Below are 6,902 nucleotides of genomic sequence, written 5' to 3'. Positions count from 1 at the left end.
GCTGCCACCCTCCCTTCCCTCCTTAGGAGCCGACACTGGGAGACCCGGGGGCCCAGACGGACTCCGGTGACAGGCGCCGACAGACGGACAGACACTAGTGACAGGCACGACAGAGAGCGTCCTAGCGGCGGAAGAGACCCCTACGGGGACAATCGGAGAGAAGCACGTAGTGATCAACACGCAGACCAGCAGGGTCATGCAGTGACAGACACAGAGAGTGGGGACCGGCGTGCACGGACGGACGGATACACTGACAAGTCTCTGTCGAGGCTCGGGAAGTTGCAGCAGGGCTGGGGGATGTTGGCCCTCGGGACCAGAATAAATTGAGCGTCCCTGGACCCGACACAATCTAGGGTGGTGTGGGAGGACCAGCACGTGAAAGTGAGACTAGGACCTCCTTAGGGGGTGGGGTACCACTGATGGAGAATAGGTGATGCGGGGCACCCCCAAGGGAATGAGGGAACACCTGTAGGAATGAAGATTTCCATGAGAGATCAGGAGTAGAAATGGGAGACCCCCCGCGGACGTAAGAGACCCCCGTGGAGTGGAAGAGGTGAATCCGGGTCAGCCAAGAGGGAGGCCCATATGGTGCCACGCACAAAGCTGTGGGGCGAGGCCGCACTCCACTGCCGCGGTGGAAACTTCCGGAACCCTCACGGGTGGGCTTGCACTGGTTCCCTGATGGGTGACCTCGGACTTTCGTCACCAGACTCCGGTCGGGACATGACATCACCAGGCCTAGTTCCCATTGGCCGCCGCACAGGCAGGTGGGAGCGGCCTGGGCGAGGAGCACCAGCCTGTTCCGAGGGGCCAGGGGTCACATAGACCCCCCACGGGTCGCCCTCCAGGAGGTCATCTAAGAGGACTGTGCGGCGGCGCCCCCACACCCGAGGGGAGGTTGGAAAAACTGCAGGGGCAGCGTGAGCGCTGCGGCACCAAGGAGCGTCTTCTCCGCCGGCAGCGGGCGGGAGAGCCGCTAACCGCAGCGTGGGAACCCGACCGGAGGGGACAAACGTCCGAGCCTGCGTGCGCGCACGCGCGGCTGTGCGGGGCGCGGCGTGGGGCGGGTGGGCGCGCACGCTGCGCTCAATGAGCCCGCAGCGCGCACCTTAGTGCCGGGGCCCCTGAGCCACAGAGCAGAGTGCGCTGGGTGTCTCTCAGGGTCACCAAGGCGGTTTGGCTCCAACCACGTGTCCGCACGTGGGACTTGGTCCACAGCGTTCAGACTTAGGCGTCCTCACCCCGTCCCCCATCGGTGGTGTCACTAGCTAGATTGGAACAAGTGGGCATGCAAACTGCACCAGGTGACACTGTCAGAAGGGGTGACACCAAAATAACTGCCGTGTGCAATGTTTTAACTGAGGTTAAAATGTGCTCTGCTAATCCAAAGATCAGTGGTTTGAATCCGCCAGCTGCTTGGAAGGAGAAAGATAGGCAACCTCCTCTGTGCGATTTACAGCCTCTGAAAACCCCCTTGACGGTCTGCTATAGGTCAGTTCTGATTAGGCGGCAACGAGTTAGTTTTAGCAGAAGTGTATTTTTTTTAAAATTTTTATTGTATTATTTTTACGTGTACCAGGAGGAGATTGTCCCCTCCTTCTCCAGCAGAGCATCTGGTGGATTTGAACTGCGTACTTCTGGGATTGCAGAAGTGTATTGTTTTTATAAAAATATCCTTGTAGTTAATTATAGAGGAGCCTTGGTGGCGCACTTGTTAAAGCACTCGGCCAGTTGGTTGGCTACCACCATTCCAGGGGGTAAAGATGCAGCAAAGATTTACAACCTTAGGCATACTTACGGGGAGGTTCTATTTTGTCCCATAAAGTCATTCAGAGCCTTAATTCCGCTTGATGATAGTGGGTTTGGTTTTAGTTATAATGACAAGAACTATTTTTATGAGACCAGATTTCATGCGTCAATTGCATGTAAAATGAAAACTCTATGCTAATTTACCTTTTTGAATTGTCTAATGCACTCTGAGGCTCCGTCTAACTTACTTTGGACATGTAGTGAGGAGAGACCAGTCCTTGGAGAGGGACATCATGCTTGGGAGGGTGGAGGGACGGCGCAGGAGAGGAAGGCCCTCTATGAGGTGGATTGATTCAGTGATTGGGATAATTGGGATGGGAGTGTCGGAGACAGTGCGATTGGCACAGGACAGAGCGGAGTTTAGGGCTGTTGTACACAGGGTCGCTATGAGTCGCAGGCGACTCGACGGCACATAACAACAACAACAACAACAATGCGCTCTCTTAGAGCTGTCATTACTATCCAATTACAAAGACTCCAGATCGTTCGAATTCTGCATATGTTACCAGCACACAATATTGTTTCCATGGCTGCTTGTGTTTTTAGAGTTGCCGATTTTGTCAAAAGTTGTGGTGTTTTTGCCACAATATTGTGTTAGTTAGCGTCTGTGAACCTTTATCAGGAACTTTTTTGAAGAATGGAGTAGTAGTTAAAGGAAAAGAAGAAAAATCTTAGTTATGGATAATGCAATTCAATGTAGAAAGATTTAGAAAACTATTTTGTGGTAATCACTCACCTGAAGTAGTGGATAATACAGACGTTTTAAGTTTATGCCGTGGATAACACAAAGGAGAAGAGTGATGGTTACAAAAATCTGCTTAGGATAGAACTTAATGAAATGGAAACACCAAGACACATTTAAATGACACTGTGAATAAACAAGGTTTCAACACATCACAACCATTCCAAGGCTTAAAGAAGAAGATAAATGGAAATCTGGAATCCTCAAAGAATCCTGATAATTGTCACATGTTAACCTGTTCTGTTTGCTTTTGGGGAAAAAGAGACCATCTATATGCAAGCCTTTGGCAGACTCCTGGGTGAATGCATATCTTTGTGAACGTCTGGTCAGTGATGATAATGCTTCCTCTACAGAGTTAACAAGAAAGAAAATGTCTCAGTCACTCTATGAGACATGGAATTCTAAAACCTGTCAGAAGACTATGGAAATAACTTTGGTAAATTTTGTCACCTTTGTGGATCATAGTGAACTATGGCTAACTCTGAAGAGAATGGGGAACCTGGAACACTTAATTATGCTTATACGAAATCTATACCCAGACCAAGAAGCTGTTGTATGTGCCAGAGTTGTAGTCTTTCTCCATTTGTATTCGATCTGCTGAGGAAGTCATTTGAGAAGTTGGACTTTATGAAAAAGAATGTAGCATCAGGATTGGAGGAAGACTCATTATCAACCTGCGTTATGCTGGTGACACAACCTTGCTTGCTGAAAGTGAGAAAGACCTGAGCTACTTGCAACAGAGGATCAAGGACTGCAGCCTTCAGTATGGATTACATCTCAACATCAAGAAAGCAAAAATCTTCACCAGTGGGCCAATAAGCAACATTATGCTAGATGGAGAAAAGAGTGAAATTATCAACAATTTCAGGTTACTAGGATCCACAGTCAATACTATTAGTTCCAGCAATCAGGAGATTGGGAGACATATAGTATTAGGAAAGTCTGGTTTCAGGAATCATTCCCAAGTCCCAAAGAGCAATGATGTCAGTTTAAAGACTAAGGTGTGCCTGATCCAGGCCATAGTCTTTCCCATCATCTGCTGTGCGTCTGAGAGCTGGGCGATGAATAAAGATGATAAGAGAAGAATCGAAGCATTTTGGTTGTGGAATTAGAGAAAATTGCTATCTCCTGGATTGCCAAAAGAAGAAATAGATATGTCCTGGAGAGAATGTTCCTTAGAGAAAAGGATGGTGAAGCTTTGTCTCACATACTTTGGACATGTTGTTAAGAGAGGCTATTTCTTGGAGAGGGACATCATGCTTGGAAAGGTGGGAGGTGAGCAAAGGAGAGGAAGATCCTCAATGAGATGGAATGATAGTGTCGGTGGCACTGAGCTCAAGTGTGTCGGGATGTTGAGGATGGCACAGGATAGGAGAGGGTTTAGAGCTGTTGTTCAGACGGCTGCTATGAATCATACTTGACTCAATGGCACTTAACAACACTGGATGATCTACCTAAAGCAGAATGTATAGATGCTGTAAGTGGTAAGCACCGCAATGTCCTGGCTTTCCAAACAAGTTTTTAAACAATGAATACTTGTACTGTTTCATTGGCAAATGAAGATGGTATGGCATCAAGTAGGCAAGAAACTCTGTAGCTTTATTTATATAAAGACAGTAGACCAACCTCTGGTTTGTTCTGTTCGAAACCTAGAACAAAAGTCTTCAGATCTTTCCCTATTCAATACGCATATGGATGCTGCCTTAAAGAAAGGTGTTATTCAGCAAAAGAGGAAGGATGAGGTCAGTCCAGTTGACCATTCCAAAGAAAGCTCAAGCAGTACTGGGAGCTCAGGCTACCGGTAACACACAAGTGCTTTGAAGCCTAAGCAGTAGAACTGGTATGAGTGGTTTTGTACCTTCACAAGCACAGAAGACTGTATCAAAACAAAAAGGTCAGGATGGCTACCAAGGAAAAGAAAACCGAAGGATCCCAGGTGCAGCCTTGAACTATTTTTTAAAATGAGTATTGAAGATTTTCATCACTTTCCCCTCATTGAAATTGGGGACATTTTATTTTATGAGTTTATTTTATAATCAATGAATTTAGTCTTCATGATCGATTTATGTATTTAGTAAAAACTCATTGTCATGAAATCAGAATTGACTCATAACTGATCCTCCATTGAGTTTCGGAGATTAAAAATCACAAGGGAGGAGACTGCTCATCTCTCCCCCATGGAGCTAATTTGAACTTCCAGACAAGCAAGGTCTTTGAGCTAGCACCCTAACTCCCCTACACACTACGCCACCAGGGCTACCTTATGTAGTAAAGATATTTGCTCACCTAGGAATTTGAACTATATACTAGTTTATTTCTGTATACTATTTAAAAATCATGAGACTTCCAACGTATATGAACTAGGAATCAGTGATGTTAGGGATAATTTTGTTGTTGTTGTTATCTGCCATCGAGTCGTTTGCGACTCATAGCGACCCTATGTACAAGGGTCCTACACACCGTTCTATCCTGTACTAACCTCGCTGTCTCAAACACATTCATTCCCACCACTCCACTCACAGAATAGATCCATCTCATCGAGGGTCTTCCTCTCCTGTGCCATCCCTCCACTCTCCCAAACATGATGTCCCTCTCCAAGGACCAGTCCCTCCTTGCAACATGCCCAAAGTATGTCAGATGAAGCTTGAGAATTCTTGACTCCAAGGAGCATTCTGGCTTCACCCTCTCCAGGTCAAACCTGTTTGTTCTCCTAGCAGTCCATGGTATATTCAACACTCTTCTCCAGCACCACAGCTCAAAGGCATCAATTCTCTTTCTATCATCCATATTCACTGTCCAACTCTCCAATGCATAGCACCTAACTGCAAAGCTTATAGCCTGGATCAGGCGCACCTTAGTCTCCAGCCTGACGCTGTTGCACTTCAGTACTCTTGAGAGGTCCTTCACAGCTGACTTTTCCAATGCAAAAAGAAAAACCCAAGAATAGAGTTAGAAAGCAATTTCCTGACTATCTTTTTAATGTACTGCAGACTGGCAAAAGAATAAACAAATCTTTCGTGACGTGCAAGCAGGGTGCTCCTTAAAGGCAAGGATGGTGAGATTTTGTCTTACAGACTTTGGGCAGGTTGTCAGAAGGGACATCAAGCTGGCTTGCTTGGAAAAGCAGAGGGTCCATGACAGAGAAGACCTCAGGAAGCTGGAATGATTCAGTGACTCCAGCCTGGGACTTAAATGTGGGAGATTATCAGGACGACACAAGATAGGGCAAGATTCCGATTTGTTGTTCACAGGGTCGCTATGAGTCGTAGTCGACTTGATGGCACCTAACAACAACAACAATATACAACATATAGGGAGCTCTGGTGGCCTAGGGGCAAGAAGCTATGCTGCAATCCCGAAGACATGCAGTTCTAATCCACCAGATGCTCCGCTGGAGAAGGAGGGGCCATCTCCTCCTGTGCCGGTCGGAACTGACTCAACAGGGCACGGAAACAACAACAAAACCAATGTACAACATATTTTATGAAGACTCTTGAAGGCTGATACAAACCTGTTCTAGTTTAAGAATTTAGTAGGACATATTGCCTTGTTGACACTAAACATTTTGCGTGTAATAGCAGTATCTTAAAGTACATCAAGATATTTAATAATTAAAATTGATCATGAAGAATATTAGAACTAGTGTGAGTAGTTTTGTACCTTTAGGAAAATATACTGTAAATATTGTTTGTTAAAGAGATTCTTACTTAAGAGGACTCTTTTTCTTGTTTAACATTGGCTTATCTTATGAATAAGCACTTGTTCATTTTAAACACTATTTAACCAGAGATTCAAGGCAGTTATTTTCTTATGTGACACTTTTAAATGACAGCATTTAATTTCTTGGCAGTGATGTTTGTACTTGTTGAAGAGAAACAATGTGCAACCGGAAAGATGCATATATATGGGAACTTCATACTTATCTTAGTTACACTTTATCTTATTTTTATTCACTATTATGCAAAAAGATAGTTTAAAAATTTAAAATACTTACTCTAAACATTTCCTACCTATCAGTAACATTCTTATCTAAAACCCCCAATTAGTTATTTGAAATAAGAAAATGAATACCAGCTTCTGTTAATTCTATAGGAATGCGATCTTTTGTACTTTAATATGTTTGTGTTTTCTTTTCCTTTGTTGTTGTTGTCATGTGCTATCAAGTTGCCTGGGACCCAAAGCGACCCTATGTACAAACACCTCTGAACTCTGCCCTATCTGGAGTCAGTTTCACTGACTACAATACACCTAATCCCGCAGTCCTAGTTACCATGCCAATCTATCTCATTCCAGGTCTTCCTCCCCTGTGCTGTCCCTCCACCCTTTAGAACATGATGTCCTTCTCCAAGGA

This window comes from Elephantulus edwardii, unplaced genomic scaffold (assembly GCF_000299155.1).
Source record: "Elephantulus edwardii isolate Elephantulus edwardi_28Jun2011 unplaced genomic scaffold, EleEdw1.0 scaffold00186, whole genome shotgun sequence".
Lineage (NCBI taxonomy): Eukaryota > Metazoa > Chordata > Mammalia > Macroscelidea > Macroscelididae > Elephantulus > Elephantulus edwardii.
Note: the sequence above shows the minus strand (reverse complement) of the source record.